Source organism: Pteropus medius, unplaced genomic scaffold (genome assembly GCF_902729225.1).
Source record: "Pteropus medius unplaced genomic scaffold, Ma_sr-lr_union100, whole genome shotgun sequence".
Taxonomy (NCBI): domain Eukaryota; kingdom Metazoa; phylum Chordata; class Mammalia; order Chiroptera; family Pteropodidae; genus Pteropus; species Pteropus medius.
In genome coordinates this window covers 6,414,455-6,426,980 of record NW_024344378.1, presented here as the reverse complement: position 1 = coordinate 6,426,980, position 12,526 = coordinate 6,414,455, and the positions used below count along the sequence as shown (strand labels likewise).

Below are 12,526 nucleotides of genomic sequence, written 5' to 3'. Positions count from 1 at the left end.
ATAAAAGTCGGTCCCCAAAGAAAGGTAAATATTGAGACTAGGGAAGCCTCTTGTCATTGTACAGAAGAGACCTTCAATTAGTAACTGTACCTTTGCTGTGTAAATGGCAGGAGAAAGTAATTAGCAATTAATAGACGCTGCCCTCCATTTAAAGCCTCGAAGGGAAGTAATTAAATTTAGTCAAAGCTGTAGCCTCTAAATAAAGATACATCACACCAATACAAAAGGAAACACAGATTTGAATAATAAATGCAAATTAGAAACAAGGTTTGACTACAGACTGAAGAGAAATGATCCTAAAGTTATTTTTTTCCTAAGAAATGCTCTGTTCAAGAGACTAGTTTATGAATCTATTTTCATCTAGGCCGAGGTTTGATATGAATCCTGGCTGATGTTTCTTGAGTACAACCTTGCTTTATGGATGCAGATCAGACAGCTTCCTGGGGTTTGAATTAGCTGAACAAGTATCTCGCATATCAGTGCAGATACATTTCACATATACAGTGTCAACATCGCTACCAGGAATGGAGATCCCAGGAATTGCTCTGCTGTGGGTCATGAAATACAACTGCCAAGCAGAATTCGTGTAGCTCCAGAGGGTGAATGCAGGCAACGTGGTCATCAGTAGTCTTTAGCCTGGCTCTCTAAGCTGCCCATGGAAACAGGGAGTGGAAGCTTTACATGTGGCTACAGTGGCAAACATTACGTGGTCCGCTGAGACTCAGATGCTGATGGCTGCACTGAATCACCAACAGCTGGGTATAAATGCAAAAATCATTAAATCGATTGTAGACACACATATATCACCGATCCTCTGAAATTCCAGCACTGGATGGGAAAGAGCAATGACCACTGAGGGGTGCAACAGGAGCCCAGAGATGAAAATTCAAAAATCTACCTGGCGTCATTTTAGGTGGCTGGGTTCTTTGGTTACTGCTGCACAGGGGGCGATGTGAGAACAAACCAAGGCTGTCTCATCGGATCACTTTCCGGCTCTGGTCGTGCTCCAGCTGAACATTAACAGAAGTAACAGAGCCTCCTGTGTGAGCTTCCCAGAAGGGGGAAGAGTGACGTCATCAATGTAATGAGCTGAATGGAAAAGTCTCATCTCAGGGCCTGTCACTGAACCCACGTGCTGGGGGAGCCGGGGAGAGGGGAGGAGAGGGGTCCACACGAAGCTGCCGACAGGGTTTTCGGAAAGAAACAGAAGGCAATGAGACGGCACATCCCCGGGTGTCCAGTAGGCTGCTAGCGCATTAGAAACACCACACAAACTTCTGTTAAATTCTGAATAACTTTGCTATTTATAAGGATTTAGGTAAGGAGATGGCTCAGAGAAAGAGAGGCCAGAAACCGCTTTTCTCGAACGCTAAAAAGCGTGGATGACCGTGTGTGTGGAGAGGTGTGGGTTAATCCCATGTACGGACTTTTTAAAAGTTGGCAAATGTATTTATATTTAAGAAAACTAGTGATACAGGAGCAGACATGAGAAAGGGGACCACGTGATTCATCATCCAAACTGGGACACTTTTTAAGAGTGAAAGCAGGATACGGCTAACGAGGGTGCCGAACAGCAGGTGTGAACCGGGGCTGTGCCAGACGGCCACACAGCCTCACTGCGCCCTGAGCAGCAAGAGCACGAGAGAGCGCTTCAGGTCCCATCTGCAGTGCCAAACAAGCGGCTCCTCTCCCACGGGCTGGTTTTCACCCTCCGTGCCCACCTGTTCTCAGATTCTAGATCTAGCATAAATTAACGAACTCATCTAAAGGATCTAGGTGTCTTTTCTTGCACAACTAGTTCTATGGATCACAGCAGATCCAATCTGACCTACTGGAGTAGGGCATTACTCCTCTTGTAGTTTTAGAAGGAAAAGAACGGTGATATTACTGGTTTTGATTAATGCTGATCTCCCATCTCTCAAGCCACCTGGATTCTATAATTCAGATGGCCAAGATCGTGTAAGTGCTAATGTATGTGTACCTTTCCACCAAGGGACTATGTTTCCACCACCGTTTTCCCAGTAAGAAAGAACAAATGAAATGTTTTTAAGAAAAATCTAGAAAGGATCTAGATATAGCCAAAAAAAAAGAAGAATGGATGAGGCCATATTATAATATTTACCTTATCCAAGTACAGGATGAAGAATGAAAGTCTTTAGAAAGATGCAGCTGTTACATTCCTGTTTCAAGAACAAGAAAATCCTACATTAACCCAACGTGGTCCAAAACAGTACAGATCCTTCATTTTAACCCGTGTTTTCCCAAACAGTCAACACTGACAGACCAACAAATGTCTCACAGTAACACATGTCTAAGAACTATTGCTAATGCTTTATACAATTTGTAACACCTGTACATCACAATACTCTAAATAATTTGTGTTGAGAATGACCCTTAACATAAGCCGCAATTCTTGTCAGAGTACAGTGTGTGTGTGTGTGTGTATATATATATATATATTTTTTTTTCTGTACTAAAATTCATTCTAGGGTAAAAAGTATATATATATATATATACACACACACACACACATATATGTGTATATATACATATATACACACACACATATATATATGGATTTTAGTACAGAAAATGTTTAGGTGGTTTCCACATGACAACAAAGGAACAGATCAATTCAGACAAATAACAGGTCAGTTGTCACTCATAAATCCTAAACTCCTCAGCTGTCTGACTTAATTTTAACTATTGAATCAGTGGTTCAAATGTACAACTGCCATGTGCTCTTGGACTTAAGCTGTATTCACTACAGCACAGTGTAATCAATTTGCTATTGTAGAGACAAACAAGGAACCCTGAGAATTAGATAACTTTAAACACTAATTTACTTTGGCTCTTGGCTAATTACATTTCTTAAAGGGAGTTGCTGAATGGTTACGAAGCCAAGCTATCAAAAGCTCAGGCACTTAGAGACATAAACATATAACCTGTCAAAAAAAATGCCCTGAACATGGGAGAAAGTATTTGCAATTCACGGAGGGAATTTAAGAAACACACACATTGAGCTGCCCTCATTTATACTGCACAACTAGGCAATTATATTATGGAGACTGGCTGTGTCTCAGAATTTTCACTGCAGAGGCCTTGCTTCAAAAGCTGTAATAATCCATTTGCACTCTAAAAAAATGAAAAAACCTCACAACCTTGTTGATGTGTTGTATTATGTAGAGCCCATTTTACTTGAGCCCAAAGTTATCTAATTTCAGCTCTATGTTACAAACACTGAACACAGTTGCTAACTTTCATATTAGAGTATGAAGTGGTCTGCCCCAAACCCAATGTACATGAGTTTATAATTTATGTTAACAAAGGTAACACAATATAAAAAAATGAGAACATCCAATTCAGTAGGTGTATATCTAAATGGATTTCAACTGTTCACAATTTAACTGTGAGCTGATCAATACTTCTTTATCTGCTGACATGTTTGTGCCACCTGTCAGGGCAGGACTCAGTAGAAGCTGAGATGAATTGTGGGTTTTCTGAGCAATCTTAGTCAACTAAGGTTCTGCTTGTATTTTGAATTTAGTTTTTCAAAGAGTTAACCTCTTCTAGGGCCTGGAGAATGAGCGGCAGGTAACATTGTAAACCTTCCCATGTGACAATTTAATACCTTAGAAACAGAGTAACAATAATAATGTCATCATCACTTTCCATACAACACCAAGGAGTGTTTTCTGTTTCATGAGTTCTCTGGATTTTAAGAGGCTAACCACCCACGAGCTAAATACTAAGGTATAATAGGTCAGATTCTTTTTAAAATTCTAAGTGGTTTAAGCTCTTACTGAAATTGCAAACAAGATCTTGTATCTAGAAGAACAAAATTAGCCAGGATATTTTTTCTTGTCCCACAGCCTGACTCTAAGACCGAGGGGAGAGCCTGTCTTATAGCAGGCCCCCACAGGAAAAATACATACAGGCATATTTTAATCGCACCCTAGGTGGGAAGCAAGGCATCATGAAGACAACACACTGTCATAAAGGTATAATGGCATGTCTCTCAGAAAGGCAACAGCGTCTGTATCTCAGCCAACTCTCTCGACTCCGCCCACCAGGCTCAGATCTACATCAAACTGGGGTTTCTTGTTTTACATCCTGGGAATAGCGGATTTGTGAGAGGAGGTGCCACTGTGACCGAGTTGACAATGGAGCGAATAAAATGCTGAAAGAGTAATAGCCTCTTTCTCCAATTATATGATCATCATTGAGAATCCAGCATTTCGACAAAGTGTCCAAACATCAGAGTGGAGTTGCTATCGCACAGTTGACAGCCGCGGTATTGGGCCTTATAGCCTGATTTCTGAAAGCCTTATAATGAGGGTGGAGAGAATATACATTCCATTCTTTGGCTGTATTTTTGTTCAACAAAGCCTGCAATTTTCAGTCACTTGAAAATGTAATTATAGATAATGTTTGCATCAGTAGCAAGAATACAATAAGCACACAGGGCATGAAAACTCCACTCAAATCACATCCTCTTAGGTTACGATGCTCGTCTCCTGCCAAGAGTGAAGGCATTTCGACGAGCTGACGTTTGGTCAGAATGATGTGTGGGTGAGGTCGACCCGTGCGACGATTCCACTCTCGCTTTTCTCGCACCCCCTCCCTTACCTTGGGTATCCACGCACGAAACAAAGATCTATGATTTGCTGAAAACCCAGAATCCTAGCAAATGTTTATGCGCTCGAGCAAAAAGATCCACAGAGGTCGAAAGTATACTGACGCTTGAAACTGACCAGGTACCAATACGGGAGTTGGTCACAATTGTCAATAATCTCAAACCCATTTGCTGTCTTGCTCAGGGACTCACTTATTTTACTGCCTACTTACGTGGCTCACTTATGAAGAAAGGGGTGGAACGGTACGTACTAGAAAGGACACTGCATAAAGTCACCGACTGAGGGGGACAGTGGGAACTGAATGCCATCGGAAAGCCTCTTTCTAATTTACATAAAGCCCACGGGCTAGATGCACCCCTGAGAAAGGCCAGGTGTTCCCCTCAATCAGATGCAAAAGTTAAGACCTTGGCAGTAAATGGGGGGACTGCCAGGTTTCTAACGAAATTCTTGAAAGAAACCTCTTCATGAAATATATGGTCAGACCACATGAAGACTAGGGGTTCGCCTTAACATTTACTGTTAGCTGCTTCCTTATCTCTGCAGCAGTGAGAACCTGCCTCAGGCAGTAGATGTCGACATCACATCGCTAGGGTGCCCATTCTATGGACATTTCTGACAACACTCTTGCCTTCTAGACTCAGAAATCGGTCTGGCTATGAAATAAAATCAAGAACGAGCCATTTATGTGAAAGAGCACATAAAAGGCAGATTATTAGGTCGTAGCGAAGAAACTATATGTTCACGCTCAAATCCACATATTCAGCTGCTCATCTGCCAACATATCTACAAATTCAACCAGTTTATGGTCTCAGAGGGATCTTAGAATCCTTCGAAAGATTACAAGCAGTCTCCTGGGCTACACTGCGAGGTGGTCCAGTAGAAAGATCTCAGGCCTTGCAATCGGACTGAGACAGACAGAAGCTCAAACTTCCTGTACCATCTACTGCCTTCTAGAGCTTCCACGGCCTCACGTGCAAAACAGGAGCAATACAACGTATGTCGAAAACTGTTTCTGAAAATAACTCATAATTTACATAAATCTCTTAATCTAATGCTGTCCCACATCACACCCTAAATGAAGAACAGCTAATATAAAACTTTTCAGAAAACATAAGCATGGGAAGGCCGCGTCCTTAAAAGCCAGTAATCAGAGGTAGGACAAACACACGCAACGAGGTATTTGGTTGTCAACGAATTATAGTTCTGTTGACGCCAGAGAATTTTTTTTTTTTTTTTTTTTTTTTTGCTGGGTGCCATCATCTTATTGAACGGACAACTAGAAATCAATTTGGATCAAAAGTATCATGTTCTGAATAGATCTGAAAAACAAGACACGAATGCAAGATAAAGGCCATTGCATGGCTTCTGAGGCTGACAACAGTCCTATTTTAGTCACTTTTTATAATGGCTGGACAGATATCTTGGTCCGACTGAAAGTCTGCTTATAAAGTTAATTAGACCCTGGGAAGCTAAACAGTGCTGATTACAAAGTACCAATTAATTTGAACAGAAATATTTGTAGTACCTGTGTGACAGGCCACCTAAGGATTTTGCCAACTTTGCTAGATTTTGTTAGTCTTCCTTCCCCCAATGATCTCAGAAACAGCAGTAATCTCTGATATCGCTCAAGTTCCCACTGCCTTTAGTGATGTCCCTGGTTCCCCCTAAGGCAAAGTGGTCTCTTATGTAGGGCAAGGGATCCTGAGGTTTGGAGGTCACGTCCATGGCCTGGAGAGCTTCTCAGAGATGATGCGACTCTCTTAGCCAGAGTTAAGTGCTGAGAGCTCCCTGGCCCGTCACAGAGGAAGTTCCTCGACCAGTGAGCTCAGCCCAGGCTCTAGGTTTCTCCACTGCATCTGATCACGTCCACTCTTAATGGACCATGTGACTCAGAACGTGAAGAACACATCTTCACACTAGCAATGGTGGTTCTGGTCTCTTCGATGCCAAGGACCCTATCACCTTTGCCAACAGAAATAAGTGCCTGCTTATTAAAGCACAAGATACAATAACCAGGATGCATGCTGCAGCTGATCACTGCCTGGGTGCTCACTCTATATCACTGTACTGCCACTTAAAGCAAAAATCGCCGATGCCTGCTCTAAACCGTTTTCCTCCTTCAGACACTCTCCTCCCTCCTCTGTTCTCCAGGCCTTCTGTGGCCCGAGCACCTCATGAGGCCATTAGGAGCAGGACTCGCAATACTCCCCCCTCCACAGTCACACCATCAAAATTGTTTTCTTAACGGCTGGGTTTCTGCAGGGTTAGGAGTCCCATATGTGGGAACCAGCCTTCATATTGCGTGGCTGATTCTCATCCCATAAAAAAATCAAAATCTATTTCAGCTGGCTGGAGATGGGCTTTATCAGTACACGCACATGGGGCTACTGGACGGCGATACTGCTTTTTGCTTCACCCCATTCCAGAATGAAAGGTCTGGCCACAAGTTCATGGCTGGACCATGAACTGCATCATATTTCTCAATCATCATGCAGAAAGGAGAGAGAGAGAAAAAAAAAAATCCATCTTCTTAATGCCGTCCTGGGGATGGAGCATTCTCTGAAGTTTGGAAGGGAGCAATACTGCTTTATGGGTCTTCGGCTGAGACTTTCATAAAGCCCGAATGTTCCGAGGGAGGAAACATTAGCCGGCCAGTTGTGATGAAGTTGCACTGTTTCTGAGTCTCCCAGGAAACGCGGGGGAACTTGTGGTCAGTTTTAAGTACCGTGAAACTATAAAATATTTAGGTTGTCATTCTTTCCCCAGCATTAGCTTCACAGGGACCCCGTGGAACAGGTAAGAAGCGTATCTGATTATCCTTATTTTCTAGATGAGGAATCTTGACAAGTTGCCTGGGACTTAAAGGGGGCGTGGAATCAATCAGAAGCCAAACCCGGAGGCTGCTTCAGTGGGTGGTGGACACTTGACTTTGCACAACCGCTGTCCAACCCACTGCTGGAGAGACCCTGGGACAATATTCCTAGCGATTCCATTCTCTACATCCCAAGGCAGGTGAGTGTCCCAAACAAGCAGAAACAATCCAAGAGGTCGTTATTTCTAACTAAAAGTTAAAACCCACCTAACAGCCAATGGACTTAAAATGGTTTCTGTATGAAAAAAAAAAAATGCTTCCTAAATTCTTCCTGAAAAAAGTAAAATCTGTGGCAAGCACTCAATTAAGAGGAAATAAATGCTCTGACTCCTCCCCCTCCCACACAGGGTTCTGCAAGATCCCGCTAAGAAGCAGAAGCAAGTAAAGACGCGTGCTGAGTGCTCTCGTCACTCAGAAAAGGGAGAAATACTGCCCATGAGTAGATGTGAGAAGTGACTTTTTGACACCTAAGGGTGAGCTTAAAGAGGTTATAAAAAGAGTGAGGGAAACCTGGGCTTTTTGTGAAAAGAGAAAAGAATCCTGACAGGGAACATTATGATGTCAAATGAAGATGACTTCATATTAAGATATGGCTTTGAGATCCAGCTGCCATGGTAGTAACTGGCATTGGGGCTTCTCAAAGGACTTGTGAACTCAGGAACGATGCCTTTAAACTCAGGCACGATGGCTGGGTGGGCAGTGGGAGTCACGGGGATTGAAGGCAATAATTGCAGTTTGAGGCCTCCTGGTGACGATTTTGAGAAAGCAAACACAGCTGCAGCAGAGCCAAATAGAGCTGGCCCCCACAACGACAGCCATAAAGTTAATCATTCTGAAATATGCTACCCTCACGCTCAACCAGAAAACTCAACACCCCTTCCATAACGCAGGAAGTCAAAATGCAGAGACGGGCAGCTGCTCCAGTAAGATGCACGACCAGTGAGTGCCTCAGTTCTCAGAACTGTGTCCTGGACGGGTGTGACCCTTTCTCTTGACAGGTAGGAAATGGCTTGGAAAAGGGATGACAAAGGGGGGTGAGGGAAGCCCGTTTAATCTTAGAGAAGATCGAAAGAATTGAAAAGATACGAATCGGGAAAACGTAAGGCGGGCAGACAGAAAACTCCCGGGGCAGCCGCACGGCTCACGGCACAGGGAACTGCGGCTGGGGTACCATCAGGAGGAAGGGACACGAGGCTGCGGAACCCAACGGGCACGTGTCCCCTGCCGAAAGCTTGCCTTTCTCACGCTTTCACAGCGTCCCCTCTCATGGTTCCTGAACGAGTTTTCGAGGAGGAAGTGACAGGTCAGATGCCAACCTGTGTGTGTTGACTTGTGTGACACCTGACGTCTCTCTCTCTCTCTCTCTGGAGATATAGAGAGAGCAGCTGGGGGTGAGAGCGTATGTGCGTGTTTGAGTTGGTTTCCAGCAGTTAACTCCCTTATAGGTCCGTCGACCTCCAGTAACTTTAGCCTTTATAAGACGTTCGGTGTATGTGCTGGGTGCTCATTAGGCACAATCGCAATTTCAAGGACTTCTTTCAACAGCGACCGGACGACATGAAGCAAGGTCTGGATCACACAAGATGTGGGAACGCCAGGAATTTGGTCCGGCCAGGAACAGCTGTGTCTAACCAGGGAGATGCCTACTTAGGGCCTCCTGTCCAGACTTTTCTGTGAGGGATCTTTGTTCCTCTTCTAAACTTAAAAGATCTCGATAGTAGCAACATCTCAATTGCAACGGGAAAACAGAAGGAGCCCCAGGGTCCAAGGACTTGACAGCAGGGATGGAAAGGCTCCTGAATGGGAAGGGTTTCCGCTTTCCACCCAGTAAGGTGTGATGGGGTCATCAGAGTGAACTTCTTTTCTCCCCTTTAACAGAAGCTACGCTGAGGTTTGGGGCCGAAGAGTCTAAACGTGGTCTAGCGGTATCGCTGATCTGAAGCGTGTCTTTGGTTGAGATGTTAAACCTTTCTGAATCTTGAATTTTTCCATTATGAAGGTTAATAATCTATAAAAACATGTTAAATTGTGCAACAATTTCATAACTTCTACAGCCAAAGACCGTTCAATGGAAGATATTTCAGATGGAGAATTATGCCCAATAAGATGGCTTTTCATCTGTTTTTTCGCACAGATGCATATGTATGTATAGGTGTGTGTACATACACACACACACACACACACACACGTACATTTTATGCCCATTGACCAGTCAGGTGAATAACAAAATATTTTGCTCCTTTAACCTAAAGGACCAAGTGATTTTGTGTCAGCTGAATGTGGTACCACTTTCCTGCCACAGGGGGAGCCTAGGAGAAACAAAGATGTAAATCATGGAGAAGGATATAGAATACACCTTAAAGTTTAATGAGCCCGTGTCAAGCTATAAAGTTTCTTTAGAAAAAGCATAAAGAGGAAGCCTCTCAGCATAACATCATAGAATGAATTTTAGATCCTATTACAGAAGCCGAAGAACTATTCACTCCTGTGGTACTCGAAAACAATTTGTTTTAAGCTGTCCAAAGGCTGTGTCAAAATGCCAAGTAAATCAGCTGAAATTAATTGCGTTCTCTCTGAGGAGTGAGTCACCCTATCATCGGTGAAAGCAGGAAACCTTCAGCCCTAGTTGAGCCTATAAATGTCAGACAAAGCAGCTGGTGGGTTGTGGAAACTTGATTTCCGGGGCTATGACAGGGAGCCGCAAACAGTTTCATTGAAGAGAAAAACCTCGTTGACGTCTTTCAATGTTAAGGCTTAACATCAAAACATTCCACATGCCCCATTTTTAAAGCACTCTTACGATATCAAAGGAATCCTGTGAATCGGACATCTACCTGGATGACTCTTACAGAAAACAAGCAGACATCAATCACCTGAGATCTCTTCAGACAGATTTATTTATTTAAAATCCAACTTTAAGTAAAAGGCCATATGAGTCTAGTAGACAAGTCCAGAATAATAAACCAAAATGACAGTTTAGTCTAAATGCACCCTAAACTTAATTTACATAAATCTTCACGAGGGGCAGGAACGGGTCTAGTGATTTACTGGCAAGTTGGCTCTGAGGCATTCATTCCGGAGAGTAATTAAAATTTAACCCCAAACTGAATTTGTACTCATCTGTCATTCTGATAGCCATATGATTACATATTTATTAGCGTTCCATTTTAAATTATCAGCTGATGCAAAAGCATCGCTCTCAGTATGTGGACATAACACACGACCTGCAGTTCATGAACCAGACCGTTCATGAAGCTCCAGGTGCCGTGGAGTGAAAGCGGAGATGTCAGGCACGCTCACGAGGCAGTGTGCCCGCACCACTGGAATTGCATTGCGATACAACTCGTGGGAGTGATCTGCCATGATTCAGAACCAACGGGAAGGGGGATGCGGCTCAACTCCCCGCCCCCCACCCCGTCGCCCCCTTTCTTTTAGAAGTCCTTACAGAGGAGTCTAAGGGTCTCAGTAAATGAAACAGAAATTCCCAGGAGGAGACCGAGGTTCCCATCCCTTCCCATCCACATTCGGAGAGTCTTAGATGGCACAATTAAGCACTGATGATGCTGAAGGGGAATAATTATTTGACAATTACCTGAGAGCATCACATTCACTGTGCTAATTAGTTTTTGTTTCCCACAAAGGTTTTTCCAGGAGCGCACAGCTCCACTTCTCTTAGATTTAGCAAGAGCTTTTTCTTGAGGAAAAATAAAAATACATTTTCTGCACTGCTACACAAGTAGCACATCGCTGATGCTGGCTTCATTATATCACCGGTCCCTCCCTGATCGTGGAGACAGACACGAGGCCGTGAGCACGTGTAGGTGCTGGTGAACTAGAAAGCATCAGAACCTTCCCAGCCCTCCCTCCCGCAGTTCCGCTGAACGAATGCTACGCTAAGAAACAGCTAACTCCTTTGTGGTGTCCTAACCTGCACACACAGAGCAAAATGGGACCCTCCCCTGAGAAAACAAAACCCTTTGATATTAACACTCCAAATTGGAAATAAACACGTTAGGTTTGGGTACAGTTCGGCACGGGAAGTAGAACACATCAATGACTTATTTATTCGGCTCCTTGCAACACAATGAAAATATTAAGTTTTCATTGAAATGCAAATAAGAAAAGGGATGTTTATAGTGCTGATTAGCAGTTGTGATGTTTGTTTCTGATTCACTACAGTGACATCAGGCCCTCATTGATATTTGGTCTCCATAGTCTACGTACGAGCCTCCATGAGGAGCATGACCTGAATTCTGGCACGCTAGCTAGGTCATAGCATGTGCTGGTTGTATGACAGTTTACCAGATTATTTTGCATGCCAAAACATTACCTGTTTTTTTTGTTTTTGTTTTTGTTTTTTTTTTTTATGAGAAGCGAATGAGTGTTAACTTGTGAGAAACAAAACCACAAGGAAGGGATAAAGAGAAATGAAAGTTTAAGAACTTGTGTTAAAAAAAAGGGAAGGAAGAGATTGCAGTCTTTTATTAGAGGCCAAATATACTGTTATTACAGCAGTCAAGGGGAAAAACACTGAGGTGGAAAACGTTCTAAATGATCCCATGAAATCTTAATTGCTAGGTTCATATCTGAAAATCCTATCTCCTTTTTATCTTGTTTTGCAAGGTTCTTGTTCCCCCCAGTTCACTGCATCTCATCAACAGATGCCAGAGAAATCTCAATCCAGCAAATTACAATTAGATAGCAAGAGTTACCAATTAAAATAATACCTCTAACCCAGATCTGAGATAACATTAGTGTTCTAAAATGCCAACGTGGGATGAGAGCTGGGTCTCAGGAAGCAGCTGATTCTAAAATATGCAGTGTTAACTGAGAAATTCCACCCCAAAATGTATTTTTGAAATTTCCTTAAAGAACCATATGTACAGCCTTTCTTCTAGATTCTTCTCGTTTTAATGTCCTCTCATGACCATCAAGGAATCAGGTGATAAATCTATTATCCCTGTATTTTATTATCTGTAATGGCATTTTCCAAAAACACTATAAATGCCATCATTAA

General features: G+C 43.0%; 1 protein-coding gene across 10 annotated transcripts in view; it reads right to left on the bottom strand.

Annotated features, from left to right (window-relative positions):
- CELF2 (CUGBP Elav-like family member 2) overlaps positions 1-12,526 on the bottom strand; it is a 473,931-nt gene that overhangs the window by 265,984 nt on the left and 195,421 nt on the right. The window contains exon 3 of one of the 10 annotated variants that reach the window (XM_039871055.1): positions 2,123-2,180. The exons of the other annotated variants lie outside the window; for them this stretch is intronic. The gene's annotated coding sequence lies outside the window, so the exon portion shown is untranslated. The remainder of the gene's footprint in view (positions 1-2,122; positions 2,181-12,526) is intronic. 10 annotated transcript variants of the gene reach the window in all.